We start from the raw sequence: 15,754 nt of genomic DNA on the forward strand, positions 1-15,754 counted from the left end.
ATAAGTTTTATTTGCATGAATGATATATAAATATCAAAATTAATTTAGTGTGAAAAAAATATAAAGAAAAAAGATAGCGCGACGATTAGTGCCGAATCTGCAGAATTAGAAATTTGTCAGGAAATCTTAAGAAGTGTAACAATCTAATTTCATAATGTATTGAAATTGCTTCCGCATTCAATGAACCATAAATTACATAAGGTATTTATAATTTATAATCTGCATAATTTATTTACATTTTGCAGACAAATCAGACATGCAGATGTATCGAAACCATTTAAGAAAAATCCAAAGTATCGGTTCTCATCATTTACTTTTCCCAGTCAACCAAATTCATCAAAAGAAATTAAAATACATGCTTGACCAATCTGGCTCCATTTCTTTCTATACTGAATGCTTATAACTGTGCTAGTTATACCCTAATAGGCGTAGAATCTAAATTTTGAGTGCATGTTATGACGTACAACAATCCGGTTTTTCAGTGCATCGCTATGCCATGCCCCATATTTATGTTTTGTCATGGATTTCCAGCTACGCCCTTTAGTTTCTGCCGTCAAGGATGTTCAACACTGTCCGTCTATCCGTGAAGTATTCACACTCAGTACCCTCTTGACGTGAATGATGAAGTAGAAAACCTTCCCCGTGTGTGTTCTTCGTAAAACTAACACATGCCTTCACCGTCACTGTTCCTACCACTTCTTATTATTAATTTTAATACACAGTGGCTAACGACAAGTCATCAAGTTTTTGACAGATATTCAAAAATTTATAAATAATAAAATAAACGAATCTGTGGTTCCTCTCAACATGTGCTTTGAATATTGAGTATGGCCGACTGTGGAAAATGAATGTTTCATTGTTGATGTAATTTTAATTTTATAAACGTTAAAAGTTAAAATTGAGACCACCTTCTAAAACTAGATTTTAACAAGTGCGCTGTCATGAATTTCATAAATAGACATTTTTACAAACTGAAAAAGACAGGTTATTCATTAATAAATTGTAGTTAAATATAGCGCTTTACTGAAATTATTTGTTGAAACGTATTTTTAGAATTTAGAACTTAACATGAAGTTATATTTTATATTATGATGTTAGAAGTATCCTAAAAGTAACATAGATAAAAATAACTAACTCTGAGAAAATTCAAAAGGTAAAGTCCCTAAGCAAATGGCAAAATAAAAAGCTAAAACACGCCAATGGATAAGAACTATCATATGCCTGGAGTCTATTTCACAAAAATACTTACGACTAATATTTATAGTAAGTATACTGAATTGTTCATGACTTACGATCGATTTTAATCGTAAGTGTTGGTGAAACCGACTCCCTGAACTCCTGATTCCTAATTGCTCTTACTAAACACTGTGATAAAAGTTGTTGCAATTAAACTGATATACGTATTCAATTAAAAATCAGTTTCCCAAATTTGTATTATTCAAAATTAAATCTTTGCACCAACTAAGGCAACGTTTTAATGCATATGATAAACCATGCCAAACCGTAATTTAGAAGAAACTAACTTGACTCCGAGCTTGGCTTCAAAAAAATCTCCTAACTATACATTAGTATAAACATTTTTCTTGTATTTGATGCGTTTCCCTCAGTTTTAGTTTGTAACCCGGATTTTTTTTCTCAATCGATTCATGAATTGCGAACAGCGGTATACTACTGTTGCCTTTATTTTTCTATTTACTATGTTTACATACTTTTGTTTTCGATGTTGCATTTTCAATATGAAATTTGAAACTAACACATTTCTGTTTTGAATTTGAGAAGTATATGTATGACAAAACCAAGGTTTCGTGTTTCGTGGTCAATTGACTTGTCGCCTGCAGACAATGGCCAATAATAGCGTAACGGACAATAGTCCATAATAGCTAACAGACAAAGCAAATATGATGATCACATATGCTTTTTTATGCATGGATTATTTAATATTGCCAACATTTTCCTGTAATTTTACCCATCAATAGCTTGATTTATAGAACCGTTATAACAATTATCGCCAAACAAATACTAATTAATCAGTCCTACTGACCAGTGTAAACACCTGCCTGACCACAAAAGCCACGCCGACATTCGTGGCTTTATTGAAGCTGCAACTGATTGTGCTACGATGCTGAACAAGGCTCGCCGACGAATTTTTAATTTATTGTATCTTTTGTGCAGCCGAATTTCTAACGCCTTAGATGGTTGTGTTTCTCCGTGCATTAGCATTTTCTAATTAGCGTGTTTATGTGGATAATGAAGAAGTCTTTATTGTTTTGCTTGATTGTCACGTGATGTCAGAAATGGCCGTCGATGCTAAAAATGCAAACCCACATGTTGTAAATACGCGGCTAACATTATTACCAAAGCCACACATGTTGCAAAATGTAAATTTATTAGTGTAAATTGAAAATTAATGGTCCATGTAAATGCATGATAACTTAATACGACTAGTACTGCATTAAGAAAACCACCATTTTCGTTCAAAACGCCGTGTATGGATAAGAGTGGCGATATATTTTTATTTCCGTTGAAAAAAAATAAATTATACCTTTGATCAGACACTGTATAATTTTACCTGGTATAGATTTATATAATTATACGTTTTTTACCGGCAAAAGATAGCACATCGTGTTAATCTTAAAACAGGTAAGCCGTCAGTCGCGTGTACATGACAGTTTGCGGCATTCAAACGTCTATTGTTTCACGTGTAAACGCAAGGTGAGGTCTTAATCCATTTAATATGTAGTTGGATTTCACAGGTTATGTTGGAATTTTTCTACCTGACAAATTTGCATTGTGACATCGCATACTTCTGATATAATAATATTCAAGATGATTGTATTCTTTTCAGGTTTTGCTAAAACGCTATATATCAACGATCTTGTCAAATAGTTACCAGTAAATTGAATTCAATAAAACATCGCAATTATTTTTGGTTTTATTTGTACACGAATTGAAAAGGTAACGATCAGTGTCAATGCAAAAATAGGCTTATTTGGTTTGTAAAATCTTAGATAATACAAGAGCGTCTAAAGTTAAGAGTTTGGTGAACGTAAATGTTTTGTGTATAGCCGAACATCTGTTCAAGTTATCTTTCGGTGCTCGGCTTTAATGAAGTTGCAAATTTTCTTTTTTATGCATACATATAAAATAACGTCAAATAAAACATCAATGAATGAATTTTACAAAGTAACACTTCTGATATGTTTTACCTCCAAGTGTTAATGTATACATGCGGTAGATCTATTCAGAGTTTGCGCTCTCAGCTGAATTGCACGTGTTGTATTGCCATCTAGAATTACTACAGCTATGAACTAATCCAGAAGTGTGAAATTGGCACGCGCGTTGTCAAAGGTGCACACGCATCCTAACATATGTCATGCTACTTAAAAGAAGCTTAGAAAATTATCAAGAAATACAAAATCGCCATGATTTGTATAAAATACTATAATATCTAACAAACTGGTCTGATTCCTCTCTTTTATTTATAAGTATCTTTTCTTTTTTTGTTAGTTTTTCTTTTAATATGACATGTATCATTATGAGGTGTAACTTCTTCCTCTATAGTCATCATTTCGTTCAATCGAGAATTTGCTCGTTTGTCAAATTATATTTGTCACAATAACACTATTCTTACACATATATACATGCAATACTAGTAACTTAATCCGGTTGTGGAGATCTGATGTTTTGTTTCAGATTCATAGATGCAACTGGTCCATTTTGTACCTTTTTTATTTTGCAATTCGCGTAATTTTAGCTATCAAATCAAGGTGATCAACTGATTCGAGGACAGTAATTGATGGATTTCTTTTATGTTCTTTCTGGTGTGTCTTTTTAAAGTTTAGTCTGAACTATATTATACACAGCTACTTTTGCATAGGTACTATTTCTGTACCTAAAATCTGTAGTACTGGAAATCTACTTTTAATATTTGGTACTATTTCTTTACTTTAGAATTATTGTAATATTTAGGTACTTGTATTTTCCACCACTTGATCTCAAGTTGTACTTATAATATTGGTACAAAAATAATACCAACAATGATCACAGTATTCCATGTTTGAACATCATAACTTTATGAGAATTGAAATAGACAAACTTTTAAAATGCTGAAATGTAACCGTGCAATCAAAAATATGTAGTACTTAAATTTCAAGTACAAATCAAGTACTGTAAAATACAGGTACCTAAATATTACAATAATTTTAAAGTAACAAAATAGTACTGAATATTTAAAGTAGATTTCCGTGAGTACTGCAGATTTTTGGTACAGAAATAGTACCTATGCAAAAGTAGCTGTGTACCAAAGGAAAGGAATAAAGGATATGTTGAATTCATAGATTATTACGAAAAATTAGAGGGAACAAACAACAAAACCAACCCCTATTCCTGATGCATTTCCTAAACATGGAAGATATATTTGCCACTGGACGTTTAATCAAACATCAGCCAACTATTTGTGAGTTGACACCTATAGTTAGAACAATTGATGAATGACTATCATAGCATTCTAATGGAAGTCTTGGACATGGGTGAGATATTTTCTATGCTTGTCGTCAAGCAAACTATCTCCAGTCAGAACCTAGAAACAATTGTTTGCGCATTAAGTTAAAGATTCCAAAAACCGATTGAATACCTAAAATTTTGAAGAAATAATGCAACCTAGCGATTTAAAATCATTAAAAACCGCATCGTCTTGAATATGAGTGAAATATGTGCCACTGAAATTTAAGCAGAAAGCAATTAATAAGTACATAAATATAAGAATAACCTCGAACTTCACAAAATTTACGTGTATTTGTTGATTAAAATCTCCGACGATATGATTAACATAAAACATGTACATAAGTATATTTTTTTACATTTCATGTCATGGAGTTTTCAACCCAAAAACTTAACTCCTCTGCGGTGAAAACATAATTAAATTTCTTGATTGTCCACAGTCATAAAACCATTCAGATTTGTTAAATCAGTGTGTGACTTTTATATTTTAAGAATCTGTTTTATTCATAAATAGTATACATAACGAAAAGAACATGCTTGTTTGCAGTTTTACACACGTTTTGTGTCGTATAATACTGTAGAACAGGTGTTGTTAGGTACTTGTGGACACGTTGAAGAGCTGTTCAGATAACTTACTTTATAACAAATACATTTTGGGATGAAATAATTGGCCCGTATATCAATACATTTCAACACTTTTCCATATCTTAAGGAGGGTACTATTGAATAGTTATACCCATGTTCAAGTGACTGTCACCGTACTCTTAAGCATAACCATTTTGTAGAAACTTTCAATTTTCTATTTTTCTTAATAATTCTTTAGGGACTGCATTATTAAGTGACCAGGTAAGATGTGTACGTGTTAACATGAATACTTATTTGTCGTCATAAACATACGTAATTTCAGTAATTAATACAGAAAGTAGACGCTTCCTCTACTAACAACATCAGGAGTGCCCTTCCGTATCATTATAATTGGTTTAAGTGTGTCCAGTTCGCGTAATTACAGGACACTCGGTCAACACATCTTGTTAACACAAAAATTGTGTATTCAAATATTGTCCATGGCCAAAGGGTAATATTCACATTGTACAATTCTTTTGGCGGGACTTTTGAGGAAATTGTGCCTCTCAGTTGGACATAACGACATAATAAGCAAATATGTGTTTTGATGAGAAAAAATAACGCTTTTGGTATATTTTGAGGGTAATGCTTTATTTACAAACATGGATACATTTCAGGTTTTTTAATTACTTGGTCGAACAGATTTGTAATTCAATGTCTTCAACTTTATTGTTGCCAATTGGCCTTTTTTTCAGAGATGTGAAGACATCTTAAATTTTGCCGAATACTAAAATGTCTGTTCACATTTTTGTGTATGTGTTCTAACTGGGACTATCAATTTATACTAAGTATAATAGTCCCAGGTTCTGATTTTACATTTAATACAGATTTTTTTTTCTGAAAAGTCGATACTAAATCATTGACACCTAGTCCTTCTAATGATTCAAACTAAATATGTTTTAATTACTTCTACGATAGAATTGTCCATATATTCCTTCTTCAAATTGTTAAAAGATAGTCAGCCTGACTATTTATAACGAGTTACGGGTATAAAAATTCTCTACCATTGGACGAAACCTGGCGTGATAATCCTTTGTTGACAAAAATAGTTGCTTAATTTTGTTTGTAGCCCCCTACAATCACTAAAATACCGTATCATCCAATTATAATTCTATAACCAGTATGTTTGAGACAGTGAGCTGGTCGAAGGAGTGTCCGACCCGTATCATAGCTACATATTTACACCAGTTGTCTGTTTTTGTTAGGTACGTAGCACTTGACCATACCCCTATCCTTTTGTATAAAAACTTACCAGGCTTTAATTTTTCTAGCAGGGGGCAAAGTATGGTCACTTCCCGACAAAGTTAGTGACAAATTATTTTGTTCTCTAATAGGCATCTCTCGGTTTCTGTTCATTACGCGAGAACAATAAGGAGATGACACGTTAGGATAGCCCGAGCAGTTACACCAAACGCAACTTGATAATTCCGCTCCGGTACCTTTCTAAAATAAAAACGTTGACGTAACGTTTACTCCGTCGCTGAGTGTGTGTCAATGATTGCGTGAATTTTCCAAATTGATATCATTCCCCTGGGAAAGGATTTACCACTAATCTTTTTTCAAAGCAAAAAAGTGTCTTTTATAAGTGAAGTACCTGACACAAAAGACCGATGACCCTTACATGAAAACAAATCAACCTTGTTTTGTCAGCTCTTATATCAACATGTTCAATTGTTTTGTTCAAAATTAAATTCCGTAAATTTGACGCTGCCTTTGGAAGGAAAACAACTTAGGCAGTGTTTTATTGGAACCCAATTAACTGAGATGTCTATATCTATGTTCACTTCGTTTTCGCTAATTATGTATTTTTCTTCCATTATTTGGATATATGACTTCTGGTTATTTTTGTTTGACAATTTTCTTACGTTATTGTGACCTAAATATTACTCGACGATGAAATTTTAGCGCCTTTAAAAAGAACCGTACCAGTAATGTTAGTCTTACATGAATCTAAGAAAAAGTGCTTTTAACTTTTTATTATATTGAATGTAGGATTTACCGTTATATAAAAATAAGAAGATGAGGCAGGATTGCCAATGAGGCAAATATTCACCAAAGTTCGAATAAAGTGGATTTAAGCAATCAAAGGCTTCATACGGCCTTCAATAATGAGAAAACCCCATACTGTATGTCAATATGCCAAGTTCGTCTAAACAAATAGGATAGCATTTTACAGTAAAGTGCATCCATGACCCCAAGTTAGTTATCTCTTATCCATAAGAAATGAAAAATAAGAACCATTTCTTGCAATATCGTTTCTTTGCAATAGAAATAAAACTAGCGAATGAAAATCAGTTCTTAGCCTTCCACATGTCTATTTTTCATTATAGGCTGAGTTAATTTGAAGCATCCATTACGATACATTGAATAACAACGTTGTTATTTACATGAACAGTTATGAGTGGTTTTTATTATGTGACCTTTATCTACATACTGCTCCTTTATATCCAAAAACATGTGGATGAAATTTAAAAAAAAATATGTTATATATTTTGTACCGTCTCGGTCTATTTTATTGTTTCTGTCCTTTACTCAGTAATATTGGGTAGAAATTTATTATAATGCATACAATTTGCCAGCATTTGGCATACCCGTAGCCAGGGGGGTTCGGGAGGTTCGGACGAACCCCTCCCCCTTGAAATCAAATAAGCACTGTTAAAGTCAATGTTTTGTTCAAATTTTGACTGTTAAAGTCGAGTTCATGAGTCCAACGACCCCCCCCCCCCCCCCTTTAAAATTCCTGGCTACGGGCCTGTTTGGTATCATATGGTACAACGCAATGTATTTTTCATTTTTTTATAGTTTAATTGAAAAAAAAACAAAACACTCTTTCATCATTATTTAAACAATTTATACTATCAACAGTCTTTTTCCCCACTGAGGCGTGTTTTTTGTTGACACTGTACGTTATTGATATTTATAAGCGGGTAAAGATAGTCTAAAAGAGATGTGCTATATCGTCGTTTTTTTCTAATCCATGGATTTTAGAGGTAATCCTTTAAACTATTATGATAATTGTTTCTCACTTTTCTTTGGAGGCCTTTTTTGGTCAATTTCCTGCTGGGCTATGTTAATCATGAACCTTATTATTAGATAGGATTACAAAAATATAAACCATTTATTAGCAAAACATATACTTTGATCTCTGCCGCATCTTAGAGGGCATGGGTCGAACTGTACTCTGATATGGTTCTCTTGGCCAGGAAGTACCTTAAGCTAGAATTAACCTTAGTGCTAAGGTCTTAATGACTCGTGTAATATCTGATCGAATGCAATCACGCAGCTACTTGTAGACTTGAAGGACCTCCCCCTTTGAATTTTATTTTTTTAAGCACATAAATTTATCAAGATATACACATTTGAAGGAGGCAGTTTTTGGTAGTTATACACCATGGCTTTCAAACGTTTATATATAGGTTTGAACGTTTCTGATTAATGTTATCAAGAAAAGCGCTTCAAATGCACGAAATTTTTAATTGCTATATTCATTTCTTGCGTTTTTAAAACAACATTGACTGCATATGTCTTCAACATTTTTCACAGTATTTTGTTGGCATGACCATTACCAGAAAATTGGAAATTATAAAACATTGTCAAGGATTTTGAAAAGCTTATAAGTGCATAAAACACAGACTGTTAAAATAAACACATGTAAAATAAGGAAAGAGATCGTTTATTCACACCCTTTTCGCCCCGGAGGGTAAACTATTCTGTTCTGTTTAATTTGCAGGATTCATTAGGTCTCTCTGGTTTAAATGATATTACGCTTACGCTATGATCTTCAATCCTTGTTTGTTTAATTTTTACGTTTTAAGCTACAAATCTAAGTCAACCTAATTGACTTTTTCTCCTGTCTATTTTAGTAATTTATTTATTTGGTTTAATCTTTTAATCTGCACTGTCACAGCTAAATGCATTAACTTTTTAATATGATAAAATTGAAGCACCAAAGATACTTCTGTTCAGAAAACATACTTCGATCCTAAAGAAATGGAAAACTAATGCGTTGTGATTTTATTGAATGGCATCAATTGATCTGCACGGCGCATACCTTGCTTGATCAATAGGAAATGTTTGACTTTCCGTCACCGGAAATTTGCGTTAGAAAAAGAACCGTTAAAAGCTACGATTTTCACCGACACGGAAACTGAACCGGATGGCAACAATGCATTAAAAGACAATGTAATAGAACACGAGAAAGACACACATAGACTTGTCTATCACTTAATAGAAAGTAGCATCTCACGCAGAAACATCCCTTTAACAAAAGACTTGCTCAGAGTACACTAAGACATAACACGAATATTAAGAATATTAAGTAAGGTGTGTGTTTGATACTAAGAACTCCTTATGTTGGAACACTTCTTGTGTTGATAAAAAAATAATTGTTTTGCTAAAAGTGTGATCGGATAATTATACATGTAATAAAGGTACTCAGAACAGTGGTATCAAAGAATAAACACAAACAATTATATTTAGATGAAAATTGTAGTATTTCAAAAATTTATGTCGCAAAAAATGCAAACACGAAATAAAAAAGAAACATAAAAAACGGCAAAGAAAACTGTCACAATTTTTTTGTTTATTAGTGTTAAAATGTTAAAATTTAATCATTGTGTTCTTATTTTTCGGTTTAACTAAAATTCCAATAGTTTCAGTATCTAACTAATTCTGCTATACGGAGTTTTACTCTTAATCAATAACAATCAGAGATTAAGAAAATGCACCACGGCTCACGTGTTTGTCGATGGTTTACTGCGGAAGGAAAGTTTTACACTTGGTCACTAATTAAGATGATAGGTCCTCTTTTACCGGACACAATCAGAAGATGACCACATCCGCGTTTTGAAATATTTATCATCTTGTCACACTTCATAATGTCGTCAGTTAGGAGCCAGAGTAAGAGGTTTAAGTACCTCATGTGATTACAGTGGCATTTTTTTAAATACATGTTATAAAACGAACTCTTTACATATTCCTTGACTAGATAATATTTATTGGGGGAAAACAGTCAAAAAAAAAAAGAATGTGTCCCTAGTACACGGATGCCTCATCCGCATTATCATTTTCTATGTTCAGTGGACTGTGAAAATGGGGTAAAAACTCTAATTTGGCATTATAACATAACATAACATAACATAACATAACATAACATAACATAACGTCAGGTCCAACCGAGTATGCATATTAAGTTAAATCAATACCAAAAATGATGCTAGATTCAGATATGTTTGAAAAGCCGCGATATTCTAATATTTTTTTGTGTATTAAATAGTACTATCAACGTCAGAATATGTATGCTGTTGTTTAAGTGCCAACATTTTTTCTTGAACACCGATCAAACTGCCTATTTTTTATTTGAATGCCAAATACATATGTATCATTTCTATAGAAACGTATAGACAGATTTTTGCTATAACCATTGAAGACCAACCGCGCTCCTATTGTCCTCCAGATAACCATGATGCATATCCATATGCTATGTGAAGTCATGTAGAAATTTTCATAGATTCTATGTTTAACTACGTCAAAAAAGGACCCTGCAATACATACGGGTTATGATTTGTAAAGGCCACTCGTAAGTGTATCCCATATATTTAAAAAGCGCATCTGCCGCCCAAGTCGACACATAAAAATATAGTTTCAATCATTTGTGCAGACAATATAATAGAGTAGTTTTACGGATATAAAAGCGTGAAATATCAAATGATAATAAAGAAAATGTTTTTATTGATCAGACCGTAAATGGACAAACCCAATAAATGTCAGCCTTAGATTTTGCCATGTATCAGTTCGGAAAATGTTAAGTCAAATGACCGCATGCATACAATGAAAGCTTAACACGGATACAATGATGTATAAAATTTAACCACACATACGCTGGCTGTCTAGATCCCACGAGGTATGGTATACTGGGGTGTATCTTATTCTTATTTTGTATAGATGATGTCTTCACTCTTTTCCTTTCGTGCATTTACGGAAAAGTAACATAGTCGAATAATCAATATATTTGTTTTTGATAATTATATTTTTATTTCTTTATGACATTAGCACTTGGACACTTAATAATATATTGGTATTGTTTATATTTTGTTTTGGAAGATTTGTAATTTTTTAAGTTGATTTGATGTTATCTGCAGTTTTGGTGATTTTACATAGTTCACATCAACCATTCAATATTGGTTTACTTATTTATTCGCGGGTATATTTTGTTCACAATTATTTAATCCGATCCCCCTTTACATTTCATGAATTATACATGTCCCAAAGACGTACAGTTCATAGACTATATGATGAAGCGAATGCACTTGTTGAACTGAGAACGTTTTTAAATCATATTTTTTTAACTGACTGTCAATTTCATAATCTCTGCATATAGTACTAATCAAAATCATTTGCAAACATTGTTTTTTCCCCAAAAAAACTTCTAGTTACTAGTATTATAAAGTGTATAAAAAAATCAACAATTTTAAGATTAACTCATGTCTGTTTTGTTTTTAGTCTTGTCTTGTCTTGTATTGTGTTTTGTTATGTCTTGTTCCGGACTTTTCTTTTGTCTTTGTTTTCTCGTGTCACATCACTCTCGCTGAAAACTGCAGAAGCAAGAAAGGCAGATGAAAAATAATTGAAAATTATAGGTGACCCATAACCCAGATATTTTGAAGGTCGTTGAGAATGCTGGTTATTTAATGGGCCAATAGAATGTTCAATGACTTGCTTCCTGACTGTAGATATACATCAACACACTTTTGAATGGCCTCGTAAGGCAGTCCCAACTTTTATTTAAAACATCACTTCAAAATATTTTTCATACTAGAAGTCTATTAAAGAAGGTAATAAATTGATCATTCAAATCCTACATTGAAAATAAGATGTGGTATGTTTGTAAATGAGACAACTCTCCACCAAAGACCAGATGACAAAAATGTTTACAAATTACCATCCTATCAACCCGAAAATGCATGGACTAGTTGCCACTGGACGTTAAGCTACCAACAATCAATCTAAAAACGAACGTAGCTATATCTCCCGATCTCTTATCTGAGTGAAGATGTCTATGTGGATATTTTGTAGTTTTCAGTTGCCAAAACCAAGTTTTCACATTTTGCCAATTACATAAATGGCAATCCCTTCTTCAAACTTTGCTATACTCATCACGTAGTTTAGAATTTGATGCTCGTCTGAAATTCTGTACATTTCAAGGCATATTTTATCATTTTCAAAATAAACGGAGAAATCTTCAATGGACAATTTGATCTGAAATAAATATTTACAAGCTATGCCCTTTTCTTCCGTCATCTAGAAACTAGAAAGATAAAAGTTAAAAACATTACATGTCTATTACTTGAAGATGGATAAGTATTTTGCGTCCGTGTTATTGAATATATGTTTCTTCGCGGTAATAAATTCATTAGAGTTCGACTCTGTGTGATCTGATAGTCAAGAAAATAATTAGCGTTCATTTTTGAGGAAACAGTTTTCCTATCAGATTTGTGTTTAATTAGTAATATTTCTTTCGTGTCCTTTTATTAGAAATTATTTGAAAAGTGATGAGTTGTAAAGATTCAGAATAAAACATCTGAAGATAACTGCGAAAATATGCTTTTGTCTACACGCGCCGATTGGAATTAGTCAGTCTGCAGAGGCTGTTAGCGGGCGCGATGTTCATAGTGAGAACGTGCGTTAAGGCGATAAGCCAATCGCACAGTGTCATCTTCGAAGTATCGTCTGCTTTATAAATTGAAGAATGGTTTCTGCCCCACTTTATTACTTTTTGAATGATATCTCGACCTTTCAGGAACCGACAAGTGTTTCCAAGAAACAATTCTTTTCATTAAAGACGAAATGTTTAATTTGAAGAGTAATGGAAACAAAAGTTACGGCTTAGATGTTAATTGATAGTTCATATGATTTTGATAAATAATTTTAAGATGTGATGAAGTCTTTTAGAACAGGAAGATGATACTATATGAACTATTTCACAAGATAGATCCCGAGGACAATTGAAAATCGAAGTCTCGAGGACAATAATAAACGAGGCAATACATAGGTAAGATGTAAGGGCAAATACTAAACAAAAGACGTGTGCAAACAACTCATTTTTGGGGAAATATAAATTCATATCAAAACCGGAGATGACATCAGATGTACTCCGAGAGGAGACAGATAATTTTCCATCTAATGAATTATAACATTCTAATAGGAATTCGGTCCATAGCAAGGAAGAAGAAGAAGAAATACAGTATTCTGCTTTATGCATACTATTTGCATGCTATGCTTACAAATTATCCGCTTATAAATATAAAATACAGGTACCGCCACATAGTACCTTTTTTAATGAACGGTATAATTTTCAAAAATCAAATAACTATTAAAAATGAAAGGAGAAAATTCATAGAAGGGTTTTCTAAATGATGTCATTTTACCCTAAATGTTTGTAGTCAAACAATTATAAACCAGTAAAGTTCTTTACATCTCTCTCCCTGTGCAGACAGACAATGCCTTTAATATTTTGTCATAAGATTTTTTGGACAAAGTAAATGCCCATTTGTTAGTACAACATAGAGGTGATGACATAGTTTTGTTCTATATCCTCTGTGTGAAATAAGAATTTCATTTTCACAAAAGCAATAATATTCATCTGAAATAGTACTCCTGGCTATTTGTATCGATGGTGCCTTTGTCATGTATTTTATTTAACATTCCTGATCAAGTGACTGACAAAATAAGTTATTTGTTTTATCTTTTATGCATTACAAGAAATATTGACAAATACTGCACGCATCTTTTTCCTTGTATAAATATCTAAAACAATATTTAAACATTTAGAAACCCAAATTTCAAACAGACATGAAAGTCTTAATGTCGCGTATCGCCTTGGATTTTATTTGGATAGTGAGAGTTTCTCTCCACGTTGTTTGGTCGGCGCAGGTTTCACGTATCGTCTGACGACGTGGTGTCGTTATATTGTGTACCGGGTGATATCTCTTAATTCGTGGTTAATTTACAGTTAATATTTGTAATGATATCGTATTATATTTGAAGAACTCGATCATTTAAACGATAGAAAATAAAGGAAAGTCTTATGTACTCAAAACCTTGTATTTACCTTTTTAATAAAAAAAAAAATCCGTAAAAGAATGCTTTACGGCCACCTAGGCATATCTAGATCCGATATTGACTTTTTTAACTGAAAGTGTCACCAGATCAGAATTTTTCAATACTAAGTCGATACAATTTAAGCAGATTTAGAGAAGAGGGGTTTATCGAACGTAATATGTTAAATACTTGTGTATTATCCGGAAATCAAACATATGTATTGTTATATATCTTAATAATGCACTATGATGCTACCATATATCCAAATATTATCGTAAGGTGACATTTAGTTAGGAATGGGGATTATATATAGAGGGTCTTTATCGTTGTATTATTTACTTCATTCAACAAAACGCTTGATTGACAGAAACAAAAAAATATGACGTTAATCGTTATTTCTTATTCTAGAGAGGGGAAACTTTTCAGATAAAAATGCAGGTGGACAAGGGTTTTAAATGTTATATTTTCTACAACAGTACCAAAGAAAGCATATTATATTTTATGTAAATTGAGATATTGTTAACTTATGAAACTAACTCCTTCAGGCAAAGTTGACTCCATATATAAATTTGGCAAATCTGTTAATGTTATATACTTTTGGTGTTTCTATGTATTGATACAACCTTGGCCTTCAGTGTTCTTGTTGAAGGTAAACCCAGATAAGCACTTCGGACGCACAAAATTATATAAATAGTTATTTTCTGTTTCCAGTATAAAGTTTTGGATCGAAATCATTCTACTTCTTACTAAACGAAAATGCATACATGTACCTATTTTGTGTGATTGTGTTCTATTAGAATTTAGTCTTTGGCTATTCATATAATGGTTTGATTTATATACCAATGGTAAATTAATAGTACCGTTCAAGCAAAGTCAGTCAATGGTACTAAGAGAGTGGAGTTGTATCCGATATATTTTCTAAGGCCAAATAAAAATATATGTGTGGTTCCAGTAACCCTACCTTCCCTAATTTTTCGTCTTAAAAATAGCCTACCCTGAAGATGTTATTGTCATTTTTCATTAAGCACTGTTAAAGTCAGAATGTTACGTCCATAGACTCAATGTAAAACAAAAAATCCCTACCAACCTACCCTAACTTTTTTCAGATGTAACTGGAACCACACATACTATTTTATTTGGCCTAAGCAAGTGATTCTATTCATCTTCTATCTTTTGGATCTTCCTACTAGTACACGTATCGACATAGAAAAGATGATTCAAATATATGTAGAATGGCTGTTTCTTTAGCAATGCATTAGAAATATGTCCGAGTCCTCTTATACATTTTAAAAGGCAATATTACAGATATAAAGACAACACATTATTTTCAAGCTCCTGTTATTTTCAGTCTAACAAAATTATACAATAAAAACATTAAAAAACAAATCTGCATGCATACTACAATGTCTAAATTTGTCTCGTCCCTTGCATGGTCTTCTTGATTTCTATTTCTTTGATAATTGCTTAAATAACGTGATGCTATATGTTTATACTATAAGGAGGTCATATAACCTCCTTGGTTTATACTTAT

This window comes from Mytilus galloprovincialis, chromosome 3 (genome assembly GCF_965363235.1).
Source record: "Mytilus galloprovincialis chromosome 3, xbMytGall1.hap1.1, whole genome shotgun sequence".
NCBI classification, from domain to species: Eukaryota; Metazoa; Mollusca; class Bivalvia; order Mytilida; family Mytilidae; genus Mytilus; species Mytilus galloprovincialis.